Here is an 11686-nt window from a genome sequence, read left to right as displayed (position 1 = left end):
TTCCAGTCCCCGCCCATCCAATGGCCTCTCATTCCCACCCGGGGTACCAAAGCTCCGGCCCGGTGGGGGCCCCCCACCCCCCGGCGCCCGGAGGTGCACGGCCCCCCGCCCCCGCTCCATCCGGACTCCGCCCCCGATGTTAGCGCGGGCCAGGCCCCCTTCAACTCCCAGCTCCCGGGGGTTGGAGGCTCCCACCTGCGCAGAGCTTTTGGTACCCGGGTGGGAATGAGAGGGCATTTGATGGGCGGGGACTGGAAGGCTGGAAATTGACTGGGTGAGAACTGGGGAGACCATTCCACCCCGCTCCGTCCCCGCTCTTCACTCACCCCCTAGTTGAGGGCCTGGGCCTTTGCAATAATGTAAGTACTTATTTAATGCATGCCCGGCTCCAGAGTTCTTCATTTGTCTTTCTGTCCTTCATAGGCCAATGTGCTTCCGCCTCGTGTCTGTCCACGTTGACGCGCCTGGAGAGGGGGTTGCTTCCCAACAGCTCCTGTTCGACCCCCAACCCCGGGCCAAGGGCACAGAGAGAGGCTGGGGTGGGAGACGAGGCGGGGGAGAGGGAGCACCATAGGACAGGCTTCTGGAAACAGATCCCATGCCAACTTGGATTCTGTCCTCTCTAATAAAAGGAACTTTTCGCTTGTGTGTGCGTGCGTGTTTTTCAAACACCCTTTAAATTTTTTTATTTAAGGAGGCTGGTTCCTAGCCCTCTGATTGGAGGCACCCGCTCGCGCGCGCACACACACCCCCTCCTCCCGAGGTTTTCCCCCGAATGTATCTACTCCGTTACAACTAGACGCGGCCCCTCCCCCACCTCGCCTTTCCCCTTCCTCCCCTCAATCTTGGGAGGAGCATTCTCTGTGTCTTCCCGAGTCCCCGAGGGGGACCTCCTATGTTGGAGTGGGGTGGGGGCAGGGTCCTACAACGAAGACCAGAAAGAACAAATTAGATAATCAAAAGAATTATAGTAATTGCTTTCACTTTCCCGAGCCCGCTCTGCGGATGCTCTCCCCCGCCCCTTCCCTGGCTTTCAGTCTGTTGGGAAGACTCGGTCTTTCCGACCCCCACCCCTCCCCCAGGCTCCTCCTCTCCTCTCCTCTCCTCTCCTCTCCTCTCCTCTCGCCTCGCTCGCGCGTTCCCTCTCTTCCTCCGTTTGCTGGTGTGCTGGAACGTTCAGCGGAATATGATGAATGATCACCTGTCACGGCTTGTTTATTATAATGCAGGCAATCAATTACACATCCCCAACGCTGGCCGGCCCGCAGGAAATTTATATGCTCAGCACAAACCAATGTGAAAATGGAATCTCATTTGCCAAATGTCTTTCTCCCCGTACAGCGCGATGATTGCAGTCTGTGTTTGTTTCAACAGTCGCGTACAACTGACAGTGCCATCATTTACTGCCTGGCTCAGGTCACGTTACGCTAAGGCTTTATTTATTGCGTTACGATGACCAGCACAGGAAAAGGACAAGGGTGTCTGTCAGGGATGCCACCATGTTAAAAAGCGGGCGGACAACACAGCAGCCTCAGCCCCTGCCCTGGGCCCCTGCGCCTCCAGGCCCGCTCCACCTGCATCCTCCTGCGGGGACTCCTAGGACCCCTGGGAGGGCAGCTCTGGGTGTCGGACGCCCCGCGGACGCTCCACAGGTTCCGGGGCTCAGATCGCATGGACCAGAGTTGGAATTCAGCTTCTGCTACTGCCTAGTTGAGTGTGGTCTGGGATTCAACCTCCTCATCTGGAAAATGGGAGTCTTAATACCCTCTTCACAGGAGTACCCTGATGTCTGGCATATCAGAGGTGTGGATAAATTAAGTCCTGGTGACTTCACATCACACTCTGGCCAGCCTAAGACCCGCCCCCTGGAAGGCAGGGAGGAGAGGTCCCATTAGAAGAGAGATGCCTTGGAATTCATGTCCTGCGTTAAAATCTCCCAATCTCTACTTTCTGAGACTCGGTTGTCTCGAGATCTCAAGTTTCCCTTCCAGGTGGAATTTTGCACTTTTGTTTCCTCTGCAAGGACACGTAGTGGGATTTGGGGAAAATAAAATGGCCATTTCACTCTATTTCTGTTGCTATCATTGTGAAGTAGGCACAGCAATCCTGGTCTATCTGGCTGTGTGACCTCAGGCAGGCTCTGTCCCTTCACCTCTCTGAGCCTTGCATTCCTGCCTTGCAAAGTGAAGAGAGTAGCCCCTAAACTGCCTGCCCCCATCTTGCTCGCAGGATCCAGAGTGTCCATGGGTGTAGACAGTGCCATGCAAACTGGAGCATGCCCCTGTCACCTCTTTCCATCTGGAGTTCCGGTTGGTCTTCAGGGTTTTGCTGCACAAAGTGTTGATCCACATTTGTAGCCCGCGCAGCACCTGGCATAAAGTAGGAGATCAGTAATGGAGGGCAGGCAGATTCTCATAGGTGTATTCGATTGTTCCTGTATTGTATATTTCTTTATTTATAATCTTATGTATTCATTTAATGGCTGTCCTCAGACTAGTCTGATTGGGCACATCCTAAAGAAATCCGTTCATATTTGTGGCTTTAATGGATGGATGGATGGATGGATGGATGGATGAATGAATGAATGGCTACTTAAATGAATTCATCACAGGGGCAACCTCTGTTGTGAAGGGGGAGGGCCCTGGTGAAGGGATGTTTACAGGCATCCTCACCATTCCTGATCTCACGGAATCAGGCTATTCCACACATGCCCAGCCTTGTCTGGATGCCCAGGGTGATGCCTACTACATATATTCAGTGCCAACTGGTGACCAAGCACATGCGCATCCTTCTGGCTACTCCTCAGACCAAAATCCCCTGAACAAACTCCCCATCATCCTCGCATCCCCTGTTGCCTTGAAGTCTCTATGCCTCCCTCAATGATGGGCTCCTTACGGACAGGCGGCTACAACTCATTCGTATTCGAGTCCCCAGAATGCCTAGCAAGGAGCCTGCCTAAAACAGATGCTTTGCGGTCAATCAATAAAGATGATCTTTTCTACACACTGGTGTATGCACTACAACTCAGAATTCCATTTAAACACGCTGAGTCAGGGGGAAAAAATGTTTCGGGCTCATATTTAAAAAGCGAAAAATTAACAGCTGTGTCATATATTTTGGTCAAGTGCTTTGGATTTGTGGAAGGGATTTCTTTCTATAAATATGATTATTAGTCGCCCTGATTATAACAATACCCTGGGGGATGGCACAGAGCTCTGCCTTCCCAGAAGGGTGGGCTGGGGAGGGCCGGGTATTCCCTCTGCTGACTTGCTTCACTAGTTGACTAACAGACCTTATTCCCTGGCCGAGCCCACAATATCCAACCAACGCCAGCTTCCCAACATGGAGGGGAAGCAAAAGCAAGCACGGGGGGATCCTGGGGGAAAAGCAGCCTGGGTCTGCTGCTGCTTTGACAGTTGAGGCTCCAAGAGGGGCTGGCAAACAACGGGAAATGAAACATTTGAGTGGCTGCAAAAAATTCCGTGGGAAATCCCCCCCCGGTGGTATTTATGTGCCACGGCTGTGACAAGGGGAGCTCGGGGCTTTTGATTTCAAGGGTTCTTGAGCAGACCACAAGGAATGTTCTGAGGTGGCATTCCCCAGGAACAGCTCTCCTGAGCCACAAAGGGCCAGTCTGTCTGTCCAGGGAATATTTGGCCACGTGCACAAAGTTGGCTGTGAACTGCAATGGACTGTCAGGAGCTCACCCACAGCAGCAGAGCTCAGTCCTCTGAACCTTCTGCACTAAGACAAATTCATCGCAACGGTTCCCTGAGATTTTCCTTAGCCTCAAGAGCCTGGGGGCTTATGTGACTGGGGGTTTCCCTCAGGCTCAGCCCTGCTTCCAGAACTTCGGGAATCTGAGCCCTCTGCTGACCGCTCCCATCTAACTGAAAAATCCAAAATCAGGGCCTCATGCATTCCCCATGGCATTTTCTGGTTAATTTGTGGCCTTACCCTGTTTTCTCCATTCCTATTTGTAATGGACATTTATTTGTCTTTTGCTCCCCCACCCTCACCCTCATTGAGAGAATAAAGTGGACTTGCTTTGCTTTTCTTAGAACTAAGACATATTCAAGACTGCCCACTATTGCTCATGTCCTGCTGTGTGATATATGTGTTTATAGATCGGCTTAAAGGTGAGGTTTAGAGCTTTTTAGAGACACTTAGTAGATGAGAACACTGAAACTTACAGGGATAAATAACTTGCCTGTGTGTATTGGTCAGGAGGTTTCAGTTGCAAAGTGATAAGCTCCTATCTTAAATGGACTTCAGCCAGATCAAAAATATATTAGATTATTTAACTGAGAAGCAAGAGCTGTATTAGCTTCAGGCACGGCTGGATCTAGGCCCTCAATTAAGTCTTTAGGAATTTGCCTCTCTTCATCTCTTTGGCTCTGCTCTTCCCTGTGGTTTCATTTTTAGATTGGCTCTACCTGTTTTACATCTTCCTGGAGTCAAATCCAAGCTTTCTCCTGGTTGCTCCTGTAAAAGTCCCAGGGTTATGTCTGGGGTGGGGGGGGTGGGGTTCTGACAGGTTCAGTTCAGCTGCCCATTGCTAAACCAATGACTATGGCAAGGGGGACAGAATAATCTGATTGCCCAGGCCCCAGTCATGTGCTCACTGCCGAAGCATAGCCAAACCACAAGCATGGAGTAAGAGTGAGTGGGTCCCCCAAGAATACTGAGGTGCTCTTACCTGAAGGAGGAATGAATGCCGGGTGGGCAGAAAGACCTGATGTCCTGTACTCCCATGTCACACTGGTAGTAAGGGGCAGGCAGACCTGCATGCAGATCTGCCCTCTACCTTCTCCATGCTGCTGGAGACCACCTCGGGGACCCCCTAATGCCCTAGCCTAATCTTGTCACACGAATTCCTTCTAGTCGGCAGGTTTCAGAATGTGCTGGGGGAGGGAGGAAGACAGCAGAGGGGAGCAAGGAGGATGGGTGACAGAACTCAAGAGGCTGTGCCTACAGGACCCCTCCCTTGGCCTGTCTTTCAACCATGCAGCAATTCTTGTGTTTGTTGGTACATTCAGTTCCCTTGGATGCTTTCATTTAAGGAAATAGCTCCTCATATTTTAAAGGCTTGAAATCAGTGATTTTTCTGCAACCCTTGCCCTCTCACTCATTCATAAATGAGGAACAATAGCTCAGAAAGAGGCAGGAACTTGATCAAGACCATGCAGCAGCACAGTGCACGTTGAATCTGAGAAATCACACCTCTGGATGCCCACCTCCTGCCCTTTCCACCTGCATGCAGCCCTGCAGGTGGGTTAGAGATCCGGGAGTGGAGACCACCACACGCACCCCTGCCGTACAGGACTGATTTATTAGCCAAGGATGCAGATCTTAACACTAACAGAGCAATTTCCCAGAGCGGAGCAAAAAGAGGGAAGCTTTTTGCAGCCTTTTTTCTAGTCTCTGGGTGCGGGCAGCCGCTGGGGACTCACTTTGTAGGTAGGATCCTGCCAGAAGGGAGAACAACAGCCAGATTCCTGCTACTCCCTCCTCATTCTGGGAGCTTACATCACCGTTCCAGAAGAACCTACATGAGTGAGCCATGTGCTTCTGGTTAGGATGTTTACAAACAACTAACTGTTCTGCTCTGTGCTCTCGTGTCTGCAGAGCTGGTCTCCGCGCACCAGCCCGGCCGTGTATTTCAAACACACCTTTCTGCAGTGCTGGCCACTGCTAATCATCACAACTAACCTTTCGGAGCGTGTATGTTGTTCCCAGAACTGTGTGCTAAGTGCTTGCCAGGTATCATTTCATTAAATCCTCCCGTAACCCTGTGACAGTAGGTACTACGATCACCCTCATTTTACAGGTGAGGAGACAGAGGTACAGAGAGATGAATTAGTTTCTTGAAGATCCTCAGCTGGCTTCAAACTCAGGCAATCAGAGTCAAGTGCATGAGCTCTTAGTTATATTGCTCCACTAGTCGCGTGATCACTGCTTTGGACAAGGAAGATGTACGTTGTCACCGCGCCCAAACAGAGACAGACAGAAAGTTCTCTGCTTCCTTCATTTGGGCCCTTCCTCCCACCACCCATGTGCTTCCAGCCGAGTCTGAGGAGCACTGTGTTCTTCCTTTTCTCCCCCACTCTCTGCCTGGTGTCTTCAGCAAACACACCCAGGGGATTCCAGGAAGAGAACTATGATATTACGGAGTGGGCACGGCGCATCAGGTGTGAGCAGAACACGGGTAAGTCAGGTACGGAAAGGCGCACGGTCTCATTACTTAGACTACCTTGCAGCAGCTTATTGAATTAGTGTGATTCGTAACATCTTCAACTTGGATCTCCTCCAGGCCAGCCAGCTGGTGCATTCAGTACTACTCAGCTCGCCTTAACTCAATTAACTAAGCCGGGCTGAGCCGGGCTGAGCTGAACTCAACAAGTATTTCTTAAGCACTGAGCTGGCTGCAGGGGGAAAAAAAAACAAAGGAGGGCAAGATGCAGAATCTGCCAGACTCGGCCCTTAAGGAGATGCCTTCCATTCTTAATGGCATAATACAGCGCCATCATTTCCAAGTACCGCCTGCATGATTCTCCCCACATCTGCAAGCCCCCTGTGCTAGGTTGTACTTCACAGTCTTCTTTAAGTAAATTAATTTTTTTATATAATTTTTTTTTTTAAGATTTTATTTATTTGACAGAGAGAGAGACAGAGAGAGAGGGAACACAAGCAGGGAGAGGGAGAGGGAGAAGCAGGCTTCCCGAGGAGCAGGGAGCCCGATGGTGGGCTCGATCCCAGGATCCCGGGATCATGACCTGAGCCGAAGGCAGACACTTAACGACTGAGCCACCCAGGCGCCCCTAAGTAAATTAATTTTTTTAAGTAAACTAATTTCCTTCTCTAAACTTAATTTTTTAATTATTCACATGAAAATGACAGAACATAAAAGAAACCACTTCGAGGTGAACAATTCAGGGGCATTTAGTACCTTTGCAGTGTTGTAAAAGCCACTACCCCCATCTGGTCCCCAAACACTTTCATCCCCCCCCCAAAATAAAACCCCACACCCACGAAGCAGGTGGTCCCCATTCCCAGCTCCCCCAGTCCCTGACAAGCACTAATCTACTCTGTCTCTACGGCTCTGCCTCTTCTGGACATTTCCCATAAATGGAATTATACAGTGTGTGGCCTTTTGAGATTGGTTCCTTTCACTCAGCATGGTAGTTCCTAGGTTCATCCATCTTGGAGCGCGTATCAGTACTTTGTTGCTTTTTATGGATGAGTAAGAGTCCATTGTATGGATAGTCCACATTTTGTTCCTCCATTCATCTGTTCGATGGGCATTTGAGCTGTTTCTATGTTTTGGCTATTGTGAATAGTGCTGATAAATAAGTGTATTTTATTTATTTATACTATTGAGATGTGAGTGACGTAATAGGTGGAAATCTGGAAGGCTTCACAAATTTGGGTGTTATCCTCAGGCAGGGGCCATGCTAATCTCTGCAGCGTTCCAATTTTCACATATGTCCTGCCAAAGTGAGGACTCGGTAAGTTCATTTTAAAAGGAAATGACTGCAAGTAGGAAACCTCTATTTCTCTAATAGACAAGTAGATACATAATGCCAAGTAGATACATAGGTATTAGGAGTACAAATTTCACCAGCTGAGCACCGAGGATCATCCTGTGCACTATCAGATACAGCCATGATGAGTCTGAGACGGTACTGGATGGGGTCAGGGCCTCGAGCTTGAAACCTGGCTTTGCCATCTGTGTGATTCCGGGTAAAGGCTCCTGTCCTCCCCCCAGCGTCAGTTTCTTCCTCGGTAAAATGGTAATACTGATGAATGCTTCCTCCTGAGGTTGTCGCGAGAATGAAAATCACGGCACACAGTAAGCGCTCAATCTGTGCAAGCTGGTAGGTAGGAACGCGGTCCTAAACACAGTGGCAGCAACAGTACCCGTAGCTAACAGAGCAAGCGTTGGCTACATGCCAGGAGCTGGGCCTGCATTACGTCAGGTAGCGCCTATGACGTTCTACGAGGCAAATATTATTACCCCCCCCCCCCGTCTTGTTGGTCAGAGAATAGGCAGAGAGAGGTGGTGCTGGTAGTTGAAGGTCACACAGCTAAAGCCTTTCTGGGAAAATTAGAGGACAATGTGAGAAGTGACCAGGAGCCCACTGGAATGTCAAGACTGTCCCTGGGCAGAGGGGATCTGGCAAGTGGCAGCAAACGTGGCCTGGGGGCTCCCTCCCCCCATTCCTCCTTGCTACCGTCTCTTCATGGAGCAGCTCCTTCTCAGGTCTGCCAAGACAAGGCTCCCCGACTTCACATCTTTTCTTGGTGACTCACCTCTCTCGGGTAAGGGCTTTTCTGCCCTCCCTGTACCCTGTCATCCCCCAGTGTCCCCCAAACCGCCCCTTTGCTCTGCAATCTCTCTTCCTTTCCATGCTGCGTCTGAGCCCTCGACACTGGCATGCTGCCTCCTACTAACTGCCCACCGCTGGTTACAAGAAGTAGCGCCTCGCAAGTTCACGTGCGCCCTTTATACCTTCATCGACAGGGATGTGCATGATTTACAGCTTCGGCCCGTGTGGGGAATCCCGTCCCATGCGACCCTGACACTAGCATCAGGGTCGACCCACACTGGTGGCTGAACAAATGTGTCCTCCCCCAGATCTGGAGCCTGGAAGCCTGAAATGAAGGTGTCAGCAGGGCTGCTCTCCCTCCCTCTGGGGGAGGACCCTTCCTTGCCTCTTCCAGCTCTGGTGACGCCAAGTCTTCCTTGGCTTGGTGCTACTTCACTCCAGTCTCTGCCTGTGTTCACATGGCCTCTCCCTGTGTGTCCGTGTGTGTCTTTTTCCATCTAAGAACGCTTTGTTATTGGATTCAGGGCCCACCCTAATCCAGCATGGTTACCTTAATCCTTACCTTACTTACTCCTGCAAAGACCCTACTTCCTAATAAAGTCACATGCCAAGACTCCCAGTAGACATGGATTTGGGAGAAACTCTATTCAACCCACTACAGAAATCTCCAAATAGATGTGCCTGATAGTCTTTGTGGCGGTTTATTGAGCCCAGTGGGTACAAACATGAAAGGGTTTAATTTTCCTCCAAAGGCAGTAACTAGCCACATTCTTACAAATCTCCCTTTCCCTGGCCCTTAGTGGCATCATGGCAGAACCTACAGCTTTCTGGCAAGTTTCCAGTACTCAACAGGCCAGTCCAGGTCAGACCAGTTTAAAACATTCCACAACCCTCCAGCTCAGCTTTGCCCCCGGGCCTGAGAAATCTGGCATGGACATGGCCTCTCCCTGGTTCCTTCCTAAGGCTTCCTTATGCTTCTGGTTCCCAAAGTGCACCAAAGAAGATGATTCCATGGACAACCAAACTTGGCCAGGGTGCATTAAACCAAGTTACCCAGATGTGTTTACTTTCGACTCAGTGGATATGTGAATGCACATCCAAAAGCTGGTGGTCTCCAAATCCTGTTCAGTCCAGGAAATGATTTTTCCACAGAACATCCTTCTACCCTGGTGTTCCCCAGAGCACACTCTGGGAAATACTAGATTATATTATATAAAATACCGTAAGATACAAAACCGATCCACAACTGTTGTGCATGCATAGCCATAAAAGATGAGTTTTGAGTAAATACACCAAGTCAGGAACATTTTGTGATTTATTCAGAAAACTGGCTTCCAGATCACTGTGGACAAGACCCAACTTGGCCAGAAGATGCAATCCCTCGGCAGACGCACACGGACAGCTCAGCTGGCCAAATTTTATTCTCAGAAAGGATCAGAGACAAAAATGCTCTGATTTCCCTAAAGCCCTGTTTCAGCAGCCAGGAGGGTGTAATTCTCATACTGAAAAGCAAGTGGTTTCAAGAAAAATTTCCATTAGAGTGTAGTCCTATAATGTATGCAATTATGTTATGTAAATTCAATTACAGGCACTCAGAATAGTAAAAATAACAATAATAACATAATAATGAGAGAAAAGACAGGATAAATGAACATAAGCACCAGGCAGCTTTTACCTGCCATTCTTTTCCCAGCTTGGAACTGGGGCCCGTTCCGTAAGCCTCTGCTCCTGAGTGCCTCTCGGCCCCCAGCATCAGTCCAGTGCTTAAATATCTACTGTTTTCATGTAATACGGCCTCTAAAAGCTGGCCAACGTTTTCATCTGGCGCTCAACGGAACAATCGACAACCTTCCCCAACACTGTCCACAACCTGGCTCTGCTGGACTGATGAAAAAAACATGGCTGCCCCCAATTTAATGTCCCTCCAAGGGTCTTCACAGGTCACTTCTGACCACAGGAGTGTGTGTTCCTCCTGAGAGTTGCACTAACTATAGAGCTGCCCTACCACATCAGAGATGACCACCCCCCATATTCTCAAAACCGAATAGAAACTGGTTTTGCCCATAGTGTCAAGGCAAATATTCTCTGAAAGCGAGGACTAACCCTACAACTGGGTTCACTAGGGGCCACCATCAACCATGCTACACACCACTTCCCATTCCCTTGACACCCACTCCCCTGCCAAAAAAAAAGCCCTAAAGAAAACATTTTTTTAAAGATTTTATTTATCTGAGAGAGAGAGAAAGCACAAGTAGGTTGGAGGGGCAGAGGGAATAGCAGACATCCCCCTGAGCAGAGAGCACGATGCGGGGCTCGATCACAAGGACCCTGGGATCATGACCTGAGTCCAAGGCAAACACTTAACCAACTGAGCCACCCAGGGCCCCAGAAAACATTTTTTTTTAAGAAAACATTTTTTAATCTGATTGAGCTGTCTGAATGAGGTAGCTTTTTAATCCTCAGTAGATAATAAAGATCAGTTTATCCCCTTAGCCAACAGCCCACCAAAGTTTGGGGCTGGGGGTTCAGAGATCCAGAAGGCTCAGCAGCCTAGGGAACACAGAACCAGTTCTTGCTCTCTCTCTCAGCTTCATCTCCCCGCTGCAGACAAACCCCCACTGCTCACAGAACGATGTCCAAACTCAAGGATCTTTGTCTGCTGGACCAGGACAAGCTGAGCCCCCCAGGGCAGGGTGTGGTTCTCACTCCTCTGCAGGTCTACCCAGCACTGAGCACAGATGGTGGCACATAAACCAAATGGCACATAAGCTCAATGAATGAACGGCAACTGGGTGAAAATGTAACCCGTATAAAACACAGGTACCATATGTGCAAGTCTCAGCACAATCTTGCGTCAAAATTAGAAAAAAAAAAAAAATTTAACTGGAGAGCAATTTAAATCTTTGCCAAATTTCTCAAGGAACACCAAAAAAACAAAACAAAAAAACCCCCAAAAAACAGTTCTGTTTATAATGTAAAACAAAACTTATGAACTTATATCTCAGCCTCTATGGCAGCTGGCCCCCAAATCTCTCTCAAATCCCCCCAAATTTTCCTAACTTTTCTCCTTCCCTTCCCACGTCCCTTTCCAAATACAGCTTCTACCCTTTCCTAGAAGTACAAGGTAGCTGGTTAAAAGCGCAAGCTCTGGGGCTCATCTTGCTGGGTTCAAATTTTTGTCACTTTCTAACTGGAGCAGGTACCTGGCATGTGGTAAGTGCTCAATAAAGGCAACTTCTTACTTAAATCCTATTGGCTTCTCCAATATATTTTTTAAATTTGTCCCCCTTCCCTATTAATGCAAGAAGAAATGTCTACTAGTGTTCCGAGGCTGCCAAAACAAATTGCCACAAACC

General features: G+C 49.2%; 1 non-coding gene across 1 annotated transcript; it reads right to left on the bottom strand.

Annotated features, from left to right (window-relative positions):
- Positions 1-7401: 7401 nt before the first annotated feature.
- LOC123326664 lies at positions 7402-7505 on the bottom strand. Its single transcript, XR_006541239.1, has one exon. It is a non-coding gene; the product is annotated as a U6 spliceosomal RNA (small nuclear RNA).
- Between the last annotated feature and the right edge of the window lie 4181 nt (positions 7506-11686).

The sequence above is a fragment of the Neomonachus schauinslandi genome, chromosome 14, assembly GCF_002201575.2.
Source record: "Neomonachus schauinslandi chromosome 14, ASM220157v2, whole genome shotgun sequence".
Taxonomy (NCBI): domain Eukaryota; kingdom Metazoa; phylum Chordata; class Mammalia; order Carnivora; family Phocidae; genus Neomonachus; species Neomonachus schauinslandi.
This window is presented reverse-complemented; position numbering and strand designations above follow the sequence as displayed.